Source organism: Tyto alba, unplaced genomic scaffold (assembly GCF_018691265.1).
Source record: "Tyto alba isolate M040663 unplaced genomic scaffold, T.alba_DEE_v4.0 Super-Scaffold_1000006, whole genome shotgun sequence".
Lineage (NCBI taxonomy): Eukaryota > Metazoa > Chordata > Aves > Strigiformes > Tytonidae > Tyto > Tyto alba.
Genome location: NW_024881272.1, coordinates 20,566,480 through 20,580,429, shown reverse-complemented (window position 1 = coordinate 20,580,429; position 13,950 = coordinate 20,566,480). Strand labels below are relative to the sequence as shown.

Sequence of the window (13,950 nt, the reverse complement as noted above, 5' to 3'; positions counted from 1 at the left end):
AAACACAGCCACAAAAGCCCAATATACTTAGAAGTCTTAACACCCCCATCAGATATTTCAGGAAAAAAAAAAGAGTTGCTAACAATTATTTCAATCTCTGAAGATATTTTTATTTACTTATTTCACTGTTTTTCATTTTACAATCAGACCAATGAGATATCCAATTTAATAATGTAATTAAAAAAAACTAAAAAATCAAGGTCTTCCAATGCCTTTCTGGTAACTGGAAGATGGTCCCCATTCATACAGGAATAAGCTTCTTCAAAATATTTTCTAGAGGAAAAAGATCTCCTTCATCCACCATGCAATTTTGTATATTCAATTTCATTTGATTTCCTCTCTCTGTTATCATATGTGCTGTTCCATTTGCCTTAGAAGTTGAAGTGTCTATCGGGATATAGCAAATTATATATAGGAACAATAGGTCTAGTTCTTTTATTAGGAGTCTTTACTGAAGATACAATCTCACACATCTGCAGGCTGAGAATAGAATGATAACTCATAAGATATGAATTTTTCAATTCAATGTTATGATTGGCATAACATGATATAAAAGAGATACTGAAACATGTATCTCCTGATGGGTAAATATCTATGTCTCCTTTGAGCACAGCTCATCCAGGACAGAGAGACGGAGATCAGAGTGTTGATCCATTTGAGCCCATTCTTTTAGGAAAAGGTTTATTGATAAGAAACAGTTTATTATTATTTGGAAGCGTGAGGGGAGCATTGCATGTCAGAATGGAAAAAGGAGAGAAAATTAGTGAAATACAGAGCTGAGAGGACATCCCTGGAAAAGGAACAAGGAGTCTGTCAAGCACTTCTTTTTCCATGAGTACTCAAGAGGTCCAAAAATGCTAAACATAAAACCAAATAAACTGAAAATATTATTTCAATATTCAATAATAAAATATTACTTCAATACTAAACAGATACAAATTGGCATTTTAAAAGTACACTCCCAGGAGGATTTCTGAGAGTGTTGGATTAGCCTTATCATTGTCTCTGCCGAAAGAGACATACTGATTTGACTCTCTCAGGGCCAATGAATTCCTTCTGTGGTATTTAATGACGTTATTAATAGACTAGGAAGTATTTGCTATAAGAGAATAAATAATTATAATCATCAACTCAATATGCTACTTCTTCTGGAAAAACTCATGGAGTTTTGCCAATAAAATCCAAAGAATCATACAAAATTGTTGTTCAGATTGTGTAACGGAGGATAAACCTATGTTCTGGTGTGGAACACAGAGATATACCAAAAGAAAACATGAAAGTGTGGCATGAGAGAAAGCTGGTCTTGTGTCAACTTTGAGCTGTCTATATTCAAAGTGTGTAAAAAGGGATCTTTTCTAATCTATCAGGACTACCTAGTTGTAACTGCCTTAAAACTGTGACTGCTCTATGCACCACATTCCCTCTTCAGTCCCCATGTGCCTATACATTTTTTTTTATACCTTCTAAAACTTTTCTCTGGACCCAATATGATGCCATATCACTCTGCAAGTCCCAGCATCATGCTCTATTTTGTCATAGGCCTGGAAGTAGCAGAGTGCTGAAAGTGTTCAGTTAACAACAGACCTTGCCCATGGAGCTCAAAGAAAGTGTGGCCGCTCTCTTTTTCACAGATGGTTTTATTTAGAAAACAAGGGGATTTTTCTCACTTCTTCAGACTGCGAGGCATTTTGGAAAATAAGAGTCCATACAGATCAATGCATGTTTTTTTTGAGAGGAGAGCTATAAGGAATGCTACACAGTGTGTAGAACTCTTCTTAGCTGAACCAAATTTACAAGGCTATTATTGCCTGTAAGCCAAAATATGAGGAAAAATAACAAGATACAGTCCATTTCAGTTTACATATATGAGATTAAGAATTTTCACAGATTCTGCATCTTGCAGGGCAAATCAAATCCTGAAGCTTTCTCTTGACAGTCTCTTACACAAAAGCATTTATTTCAGCTTTCATATTAATGCCTTTATCAGGTGAAACTTTTATTTAGTCATATTTATATTAATTTTAGTAGCCAGCTTAGTGACTCAGCTTACTAGGGGGCTATCTTCTGCTTTCTTTCCTTTAAAAAATGGAAGCAATTTTTTGTGCTTATGAGAGCAATGGGAAAAGCAATGCACTAAAGACAAAAATATATGAAATTATCCAAAGGAAAATTACAGAGAAGCTACAGCTGCAGTAAGTGTTCCCACTAACTACCCATTCACTGACCTCCTTAAATGAATTATTTGAGTGAATGACACAGCAGATAGACAATCTGAAAGACCCATTTGGCTATCACCCCACTGAAAATGTCAGCTGAGCTCGTTTGTTGAGGAATTCTGTTCTTGTTGATCAATTGCTAAAAACCTTAATACAGTAAAGGCTTAGCAAGCACACAGCTGACTTCAATGACAGCATCTATATAAATAAAGGCACAGATTTGTTTGAGTCTTTCCAGAATGATCTCTTAACTCGAGATTGAGAATTTTCCATTGCACTGGGAAAAAATAATTTAGAATGTACAAAAACCCCATAAAATCTTAACTAGAAAAGTTAGCATCACAAACGGTTTTTTCCTTGTTTTTAAATAAAATTGCTAAAGCCAAGGTTTGTTCATGTAAATTAGTTGGCTACTGTACTAATGTCACTTGACATTAAAAAAAATCCAGATATCTAGTACAGTGGGATGGTAGAAAATACAGATACACTATATATTAGTTTTCAAAACCAAGATTTGACTTACAGAAGTGACAGCACGTTATGTTAAGGGGAGAATGCTGTGACTGATATGAATGGGAGTTACTGGTCTTCTCAATATTGTTACCCTGCTGCTGTTGCTAAGGCACCTTTCTTTATTAGTTATACTACTTGTATGTACTATTTGTATGTGGATGAATTCATCCAGCAAACATCTTTTGCACTTAGTAAAAATGAAATGTAAGAACCATTAGAAGCTAGGTGGAAAGGTATTTTTTAGAAAAGACAGCAAGTTCAGTAGAACAGTTGTTCTAGCACTTATTAAAACTTTCCAAAATGGTATTTCATCTTGTGTCCCTAATTACTGAACCACACTTCTTGTATCCTGACAGATAAACCTGTTTAAAATTCTTGAAGAGGCTGAAGAGAAATGACATACCCAACCCAAAGCACCTTCCGCCACATCTCTGACAACATTCAGCTCAAGGCACTCTGACCCCTCAGTTGATTATCTGTGCCTTGACAGTGCTGTCTACAAAAAATGCCAGAAAATTAGCACTTCTGAATGCCCTGTTTTACATTCTTCAAGTACATTATTAGAATTCTTTTGTCAAAAGAAGCATGCTACATCATTGTATTTATAATAAATGCTCTTTGATTTGTATGACTTTGTGTTTGTAATACACCCAAACAAAGATCTCATTTGTTCTGCTGGCAAAAGCTAATCTGTACAAGATTTTTTTTTTATTATTTTCTGCAAAAACTGCCTTTCTGAGCCTAGAGATTGAGTTAGCTAAAAGCTTCACATTCATTATCTTTAAGGTACCATGTTAATGAAAGGATTTTAATCATTGACATTGCTATGTGAATTATTATTACACAAACCCCTGCTGTTGAGTAAGACAAAATTAACCCACTGTAAGGGGCATTAAAAAAAAAAATCACAGCTAATTAGTAAGCTAACAGGAACAAAGAGAATGTACAAAAAAGATGTTGAGAGGAAGACACGTAAAAGCTGTAGCTTCCATTCCAACATTGATCTTTCTGTATGGAAAGCTTTTTGCTGTCTGATTTTTTACATTAGACTTAAGCATTTTTATGTTCTGTAATTAGTTTTCTAAGCCACAATGTCTCACTTCTCTCAAACTGTGGAAATCCAAAGGCTCATAATAGAAAATGGAAAATATTTTAAAATGCTTTAAAATTATTTCCCCAGCGATCTATATCAGAAGCATAAAATAATTCTCTGGATTATTCTAGGAAATTATTTCCATATTCTCTGCTGTTCTCCATGAATTGCAGAATACTTTAACTACTCTAGCCAGGTTCCACTGGAATAAGCCCTTCATTTTAATGGATTGATACTATTGTCCAGGTTGCAATTCCATATGGAGTAGATAAATAAAGCTATAGGTTTAAATCACTGCATGGCTTCTTTTCTACACTCCCAGTCATGCTGGTTTCCAATGGGCAACACATCATTTTGCTGGTGTAAGAGCCAAGGATGAGATGATCAAACCTCACAGAAGTATTCATGCTGGGTGCCATTTGTTTATAATTGCTCTTTGTAAGTTATAGTTTCAGATAAAGCTCCCAAAATGGAAAGAAGAGAAAATAATAATTAAGTCTGTTTCCCTTTTAGAGCTTGACAAAGGCTTTAATTTTTTTTTAACATGTTTGTCCTTTCGTTCACTATTCCACACATTCCCTGGCTTCTCTCTTTTGTTCATCAGCCTTTGCAGCCTGATAATTAAGACTCAAAATATTTGCTGCTGTTTTTTTTTTTTTTTCCAAGCCATCATTTGGTTTGTGTTGTAAATGTGGAATAACAATAATCTAGTTCTCTTGTGTGCCAGTAATTTAGTATTTCAATAATCTCCAATTGTTGAAAGGTTTAAAACAAATCAACATTTCTAGCAGTTTCCTTTTCTTTGTAGGAAAAAAAAATACGTGAACATAACATTTACAGAATATACTCTTATATTTTCCTTTTTTTTTTTTTTTTTTTTTTCTGTAATCCATATGAGGGAATTAAAACACAGGGCAATTGCTGAGCATAAACCAGAAGACTCGATTCAATAAAAAAATAACATTCTTGCACAGGGGCAATTTTTACAACCAATATCATCACTTCAGCTCTGCTAGTGCTGGATAATTCCATTAACTCTTTTTATCCAAATTCAAGTAAAATAATAGAAAGAGGTCGTATCAAATATATTCTGCAAGGGGAAGTACATTTCTGTTATGTATAAACTTCCAAGGGAGTGTCTGACAGTGTGTTAAAAATATTGGATAACCATACCAAAAAACTCTAAGTAAAAATTATGTTAGTACCACAATGTACACAATGGGTCCAGGAAGGTTAATGACAAAACTGGGAACTAGACGCTGAGCACCCCAGAACACATTTTAGAGAGTAATGACATTTATCTTATTTCTAGAATCCCTAGGCAATGTTCTTCTCTCCAAATTATCAAATCTGTAAGGAACTGCCTGAGCCACTATTTTGGGGAGAACTGTGGGTGTTAATCATGCCAGTAGTGTAAAATGGATTTAGATATCCAGTTTACAGAGCACTGAAAATGTTTACCAGTGATTGTCTAGAGTCAAGTAAATCGGTGATAACTCCCAGAACAGAACTTACCCCCCCGTCCTGACTCCCTGTATATTTTTTCATTTTTGTTCTGTTTTGTTTCATTCAATGTTGATACACCAGGAATGAAATAGTTTTTCCTACATTATAAGTTCTCCTATAATACAACTTTCAGAGCACAGAAAAGCAACACAGAAAGTCATCTTAAAATTGTATCAAAATCCACAAATGATTCAGCTGAAAACCTAGGAAGGACATTCAAGTTGCAGACGAGAGAGACCCTGTGGACTCCTCTGGCTCCTTTAGAAATTGGAGACCCGTCAAGAGTCCAGTTAAGAAGTGACTGTCAGTCACAGAAGACGGCATCCAGGTTCTCATGCTGTGGCCCTTCCCAGTGTGTAGTGGCTGGCTGAGGAACCTTCCAGGGAGGGTGAGGTAGCAAAGCTACTCCGTAACATATGCTGTCCCAGAGGTCAGTATTCCTATACACTATCTAGTATTCAGTTAGATTACATCCTCTCTCTTTAAAAAAAATAGTGATATACAAATGTGGACAGAACTGCTTGAGTAATCACACATCATTCACAAGTTTCCTTCCAACTTTTAGGATATTCTGCCAAAGACTTCATATGCATCTTCCCTAGCCACCAAAGTAGTTCCCTTTCCCTCCTGTGGATAGTTTTAGCTGTAACAATCCCTACTTATATGTCATTCATATGCTGTATTTGACTAAGCATGAATTGAAAATAAACAATTTCATGAAAGGAAAGAAGCTGAATTAATTTTTCAGATGTCCACAACAAATATCTGTTGTCTATTAAATGTCATGTTTTTACTGATAGTAGATAGCTATGTATTTATGAAAATTAGATACAGGTCTATATCTATATGTGAATGGTTTCACATATGAGTGTGTCTGTGCATTTGCCTGTAAGAATTGTATGGGAAAACTGATTAGAAAAATAAATCTATGAACCCTGATCCATCTGTGCTTTTCAGTTTCATATGCTACACAATTATTTGCTCAGATTTCATACTGATATCAATGAAAATTTTATGCAAGTAATGAATGCATGATATACAATTTAAATTTGTTATTTATAGCAGAGAGGTTTCTTTTCTTCTTCATAAATATTATTTATGCTAGCCACTAAAATCTGAAAATATAGAGGTCCTGACAATATCCTCTTTGAACAAGTATTTCATATTGTTAAAACTGTTTCTGGCTCTGTTTCTGCAAAGATCTTATGTATATGTTTCAATATTATCATGCATTTAAGTTTGAATACGGTTGAAATTCCACATTTCTTTTTTTTTTTAAAAAAAAAAAAAACCACCACAGACTGAATATTCTAATGGTAAAAAAATGAATTTTACTCCACTTCTTTATGTCTTATACAAATGATTTACAAAAGTTTTTGAATTTTCATCTTTGTTCTGCTGCACTACAAAGCAGTTATCAGACCCCATTGTGAACACTTTGGAAAAACACAGCCTGGCTGACAAATTAGTAGTATTTGTTGCTAATATTACTAATTCAACATTTGAAAGGGCTGCTCACTGGGGAAAAATAACACGTTCTTTAAGTCACAGGAGAAACTAGGGAGATAGTTAATGGGTGTTGGCTGTGCTGCACATGTTGTGCACAATGCCGTTCACATTGCAGCTGACTGACTGCCAATAGATGTGGAAGTAATTGTCAACAAGATTTATTGTTACTTTCACATTTATACAGTTAGAGAGGAAAGGTTGAAAGAGTTTTGTGAAGTTCAGTGCTGACTTCTACTGAACCATAGCAACACGCACTGATTATCACTAATGCATGTCACTGAAAGAATTTTGCATCTTTGGAGGCCTTAAAAGTCATTCTTACTTGTCAGAGCAAAATTCCCACAATCTTCAGTAATTTTTTTATGGGATCAATACCTGAGCTTTGACTTCAGTTCTAGTGCACAAACAGTTTTTTAGTACACAACTGGACTTGGAAACCTCAAACTTGTTTAACAACAGAATTAGGGCACTCAAGGTAATTAAAAAGTAACCACTAGAGAGAAGCAGATGTTTTTTACTTGAAATTAAGTGTTGTAAGTGGGGGCGGGGGGGAGACAGTGGATCATCTTTGCAAAGTAAAGGCTTTAGCTCACCGGTTTGAAAGAGCACAACACACTCGTTATATAAATGTATAAATTCCAGAGGCATGAATTTCAATGAATGTTTTTTTCAGCTTCTGTTCCTGTGGTTTATGCTTCTAGAGAATGTTTTTAACCTAGCTTCACTAAGGCAAAACTGCTTGATTTACATATAATTTTAAATGCATACATATTCCAACTTTAAAAGGATAGATTTATTTTACCAAATGCTATAGAATTTAATCAGAAACCAAGACTCAGTGTCTCAGACATTTTTGTGTTTATCCAGATAGAGCAAAAAGTTTTACTTAGAAGGCTCTTAGGACTGTCCTGCTTGAATCTCTGGCGGCTTTATTTCTTTGTTTCAGATGGAAATCAATAGAGTTGAACTTGGTTACATTTTTGCTGTAGAAGACCCCTCTATCTCTGAGATCTTATTAACTAATAGCTTGAGACTATGATACATGAAACAGAGAATAAATAGCTATCCGGACTCTTTCAAACAATTTCTGCAAAGGCACTCTAACATGGAAGGAAGAGTGAGGCTACGGTTAATAGGACTTATGCGGTGATTCTGGATGTTGCTCCAGTTTGCATCAAGATCTAAGAAAGGAAACAGGGAAGATATTTAGGCCCAGTTATTAAGCATGAAACATGCTCTTACAGTACTACACAAATACATGTGTGCAATTTCCCCATCTGTGATGAAGATAATTAACTCCTCTGTCATAGAGGTGGACAGTTATTTGCTCATTTGGCAGGATATTTCATCAGTTTCTCTTCACATAATTAGCACCATTAAAGTCTCCAGTTCTATCATATAGATGGCACTGGTACTGATAAAATATTTTATTATACTTTAAAAGTCCAGTGTACCTAAAGAAAGCAAGTATGTTTAAAAGTGCTCCCTGGAAGCATGTTTCTGTTTTCTTGTGTACTTACCTCTTAGGAAGCATAACCCTGATTTCAAAACTAGGCATGCAAACACATGCCAGCCAAACAGCTGATAAGTCTCTGAGTTCATTTGTTTGTTGCCAAAGAGGGTACAACTTATTGTAAACTAATAAAATAAAAAATTACCTCTTCTCAAAACTTGATCTTGTCTTCCAGTTTCAGGTGGCATTTCCCAGCACTGTTGCGGCTGTTTAGAGAATTATCTTGGTAATGAAGGACATCTGGATAATGGACAGAACAAGAGTGTCAGGATATGGAGAAAGTAGGATGGAAAAAGAGTTATGGCAATTTTGGATTGGAACTACTCTAAAGTGTCCTAACAAGTATTAGAAAAGTCAACATTTCAGATAAGCAACATGTTTATCTAAATATAATTTACATTGCAATCACATTTTTTGCAGGAAGACATCTGAAATTGTAATGCTAATCTAAAAAAAAAATATATTTCACTACTAAGAAGAAAATCAAAACAGTTTGAAACAGTCTTCTGATAATGAGGCAAACACTGTTACAAGATACAATAGAGTCTGCACATATCCTTGTGAAAGTAGTGAATTGCAACCTTGGTGTTGAATGTTCCTGACAATTAGATTTGGCTTAAAGATAAAAGCATTTTATTTCTGTGCCTCTCTCCATTTTAGTATTTCCCCTGTTTTCCAAAATACCTACTATTTTATATTGTTCTTCATAACCTTCTATACACTTATTTCAGAAAAATTACGTGGGAGTAGTATATTTTAAAATAATATTATACTTGCCATCTATGTATGGGAAATATGACTGCTCTTTTCACATAGGCTGAAAACTCCATGTTCTAAGTCTTGAATGCATGAACGTGCCTACACCCAGATTGCCTTTCCAGTTCTGCCTACACTGACAGTCCCCAGGGTCACAAACAAACTATACACCCTCAGGAAAATTTAGTCCCTGATAATCAAATAATTCTCAGAATTAGCAGAATCTTGAATAATGTGAAGTGCTGAGAAATCATTGATGACTGTTGTGTATCTATGTGAGCCAGAATAAGAGCACTTACACAGCTGTAAGAGAATCCAAAGGTAATGCAAAGGTAAAGCAGAGTATCAACAAGGGTAATTTCTGAGAGCATGAGTCCAGAGGGCTAGGTACACGCTGCATTGCAAAGGTCCCAAGAGAGACTCCCTCTGGCCCTTAATTCTAGCAGTTCTGTGTTATGCATACGAAATAAATGAAAACTAGTAACAGAAGGATATGCTGAGTAGTTCAAAATTAGTGATTTTTGGGTAACAGAAATTTCTGCCAATTCCTTTTCCCTGTATAGATTCAAATCCAAAGCTCCACCAGATTTGTCTGAACAACCCTGCAGACTGATAGCAGGACTGAAGTTCTACCTTGTTTGGTCTTCACCCCAGGTAAATACATGAGATACTATTTGAATTATAAGCAAAGCTTTCTCTGCCAGAGGTTAAAATCCTGTGTTATTTCAAGGCCCACATCATACCACCAATATTTAAGTGTTCTTATTCGAATGGGTAAATGGTTAATTTTGTAAGAAAACTAAAGAGTCAAATACTATATCCTTGAACATTACTGTGAGCTAACAGGTAGAAAGATTACAGTCTGAAAAATAAGTTAATTTGTTGGATCATTAAAGATAATTTGTGTGAGTAAACATACAATTGCCCAATCTACAGAGAAGTCAGGTGAGGCAACAAATGATTTAGGAGATGAAGATAACTAGGTGGTTATACAACAGAAATATTTACCATGTCTTTTTTTTTAAGTTAGCATTACAGGTCTGTCACATCATGCCTACATGATAGAGGCAGAAATGGAAGAGCTATTTTAATTACAAAAATTCAGTGTAGCACATACCACTATTTGGCAGCTGAATGGCATTCATGCTGAGTAATGCAGAAAGTTTCTGGAGATAACATCTTAATTAGCAAGACTATGATGTCCTACACTATCTTCTTTTTAGATCCACTAGGCTGAAAAACAAATATTATAGATGAAACCTTCAAACATGGCCAATTTTGTTCCATGTTTGTTGCAGAAAAAGACAAAATATTGAGATATAAAAAGATAATCTGGTGACTGATGCAGACAGTCATCTGGTGCCCTGTTTCCCTTTCTCCCAAGCACGTCTGAGGCACTCAGCTGTCTGACATCAGCCCCTCAACCCCTGCTCACCTTCCCTTTTTATGTGTCAGTAAAAACCTAGTACAGATAAATTAAAGTAGTTCAGAGCATATCCCTGGGTTTCATCATCTCCTCAGTTACCTGCTATAGGATAGATTACAATTTCACAGATGCTAGCAGAGGCGATATTATAGCAAAGCAGTAGTGCCACTACAGATAAGGTTAAGATGGCACTTCCATTATAAACACCTATTTTCAGTGGCTTATAACTTCAGGCTACAAATTTCTCTCAGGCTGAAACCTGGCATATTTGGGCTCAGCTTTGTAATGGCTTTCCCTGTCTCTTCATACCATTTTGATTAGGTGTTTGCAATATGAGAATGCAAACAAATATACATCTCTGGTCATTTCAAATGGCAATGAAATACTTTTCTTTCATGAAAAAGCCTGGAGGGCAGGATGTTCCTGTCATTCTAACACCCTTTTTACTGTCAGATATTTCCCCCACGAGATCATTTTTAAAGTGACAAAATTCACATCATTATTTCCAAAAAACATTCAGGACAGCCAAGGAGTATGGTCCCTGCTGATCTGTTCTGAAGGGCTTACTGTGTCCCTCTGAGTGGCAAGAGCTTACAGTGTTCACCAATGCCACACAGTCCAGGTGTGTCCTTGCTCAGGGCTATGATAAAAGCCACCCTTAGCAGAACAGCATTTCTGGGAGTTCAACATATTTGCCAAAACTTCAATATTTTGGAATGTAGAAAAAACAAGCATCATTATATAGCACAAAAATCTCATTATTTTAATGAGGCATTTATTCTAATTGTCTAATTATTTTGAATTATACCTCATTATTAAAATCCTGTTTTTTCATTCTGATCTTTAATGGAGGATGTAATGAAATCCCTAAATACAGTACTGCTTTTTTTCTGTGGCCTTCTCCTTTCATAAAGTTTAGAATTTTTGCCAAAGATGATGGGTTTTCATCAGTCCTCTAAAACAATAAAGTACAGAGACCTACTTGCATGTCTGTCCACCTGCCTGGCTCCCTTCATGGTAGTATCTATTTCACCATTTTTTAAAAAAAAATAAATAACTGTAATAAACTTGCCGAATGAGACAAATTTTGTGTTAATTTTCCTTTGTATTTCTCATGTACTGAGATATGTGCTGAATTATTCTATCACAAACAATGCATAACCTTTCTGTGCTTTTGATGAGTTGAGAGGATCCTGTATCAACAAAGGATATTTTTAAAGAGTCTGCCTCACAGTGAATGGAGTAGAAAAAGACATAGAAATGGGAACAGGAAGAGGAGAGAAAAAAAAGGCATATCAACATTTGGAGAGGAAATATAAAAATGATTGAACATCAGTTATTCTTGAATATTTTTCAATTTTTTTCAAAATTTATATCTGAATACCATCATCAATTTGATTTTTGCCAGCATGTCTCATACACACTACAACTCCTTTGTAGTCCTGGAACATGTGTAGTAGGTACATCCTTCAGGGTACTGGGCTGCAATAAACCTGCTATGTACATTCCTTGGAACACTGGGCCTGGACACACTGGGGAGAGGAAGCAATAATGATGGCATTATGTTAACTAAATCTCCTTATAGTCTGTAGGGGCACCATACTGATATTTATTTTAGACAGAAGACATTCACATTTGGCAGATATAAACAGTGATATGAAGCACACGGAAGAAGGTAAAATACTTCTTACTCTGGTCACTCCAACTCAAAACACTTGGCAGGACTGGAAAGGGATCAAAGGCAAAAATAATTAAAAATTGAACTGCTGTTGCTTTTTGAAAAAGAGACAGAAAAGGAGATATGATAAAAAACATAACAATAATGGCAGAGCAAGAAAATTAGGAGATTCTTACATGGAACATACCCAACAAAAGCCACCCATTGAAACAGAAAGCAATGGTTTAAGTGTATGCATACACTGTACTGCAAGAGTACATCAACAATGACTGCAGTACACCAGAGAGATACCCATGCTAGCTTTAAACTAGTAAGCCTTGGTACTGCCAGCAGTCAGCTACGGCAGCGCAGAGCTCAGCATGAGCTAATTTACCCAGCTTCTCAGCAAAGTAAATTGGCTGTGCTGAGCTCAGTGCTGCCTTGGTTAGATTGCTACTGGTGTTTGAATTTAAATCTAGCTCAGGTTTCTCTGCATTACACTGCAGGCACTTGAATGATTGCTGGGTAAACCTGCTGAAAGACTTGTAGAAAGACAGTTTTTAGATAAATTGTACACCTATGGAACTCCTTCTAAAAATATTAAGTTGATAGTATAGTGCAGTAAGACTCCTCCCAAAATGTTAGATACATAGGCAGTAGGAACAATCACAATTGCATTACAGAGAAAAAAATAATTACAAAGGCTATAAGGAGGAAATATTATTATGCTGCAGGGCATAAACCCCAATTTAAAGCTTCTTATAAACTACTGGCCCAGGTAAGATTTGGATGACAATCCTGTATGGTGCATTTTGTATTCCTAATTGGATATCCTGATTAAAAGTACCTTTCCAGCGATTGTTGTAGAAGAATCTATTCAGTATATCTAAGACATCATTGTAAACACTATTTAAAAGCCAGAGTCCAATCTGGTGAAAGGGATAACTTTTTAAGTGAGCATGGATATACCAGCAAAAAACCCAAACCAATCCAAACCAAAATACCCTAATTAGGAACGTTTAGCATTTAGTTATAAATTCCAACTCACAAATGCAGCCATTGACCTCAAATGTTACTTTCCTAGTGAATAGAATTATCTGTTGTGGTTATGTTAGATGATTGTATGTCATACGAAAATATTCCTTGAAGATGTGCATGCTTTTTCCTGTTTGCAAGAAGGATTGGTCATGGTTCAGCCAGACTGCAAAAATACTTTCGAGTTAGGCATGGACTGGTGATAATTGTTAATGATTGAATGTCAGTGCGTGGGAGTGGGAAAAAACCCCATATAATGGCAGGTGATGGTATGTGAAAGTGCTGGTTACACTGATACAGTATCACTCTACCAGATTTTATAAATGAAGGGCAAATTAAATTAGGTTAAATATATGGTTATTTAACAACACTCAACCAAACATTTCTTTGCTGGATAGCAAATAAGGCTTGTATTTAACCAAAGATTAGTGCATTCCAATTTTAATACCAATGCAGTTTGTTTTTATAGGAGGATCTAAACAGCACTTTATGTTGACATTTCTATTGCTTATTTAATGAACGCATATCAAATATGCATGGCAAATAAATACTGTGTTCCATGTAAACCTTTCCTGTACACTCCCTATCTTTTCTGCTTTGAAATATATTTGTACTCATAAAAATGCATATCACTACAATGTAACTAAATCTTATTTCAATTTTTTTCCAGACAAGAAACAGAAATCTACATCGTTATAAGTACTACTGTACTGATATTTTAAAATG

General features: G+C 35.4%; 1 long non-coding RNA gene across 3 annotated transcripts in view; it reads right to left on the bottom strand.

The window, feature by feature from the left end:
* The window catches only part of LOC116963551, a 254,185-nt gene that overhangs the window by 25,074 nt on the left and 215,161 nt on the right, over positions 1–13,950 (bottom strand). For 2 of the 3 annotated variants that reach the window (XR_004408268.2, XR_004408267.2), the window contains exons 6-7: positions 10,224–10,339; positions 8,496–8,590 (exon numbers count right to left, since the gene is read on the bottom strand). This is a non-coding gene — a long non-coding RNA (uncharacterized LOC116963551). The remainder of the gene's footprint in view (positions 1–8,495; positions 8,591–10,223; positions 10,340–13,950) is intronic. The other variant, XR_004408269.2, reaches the window with a different exon arrangement.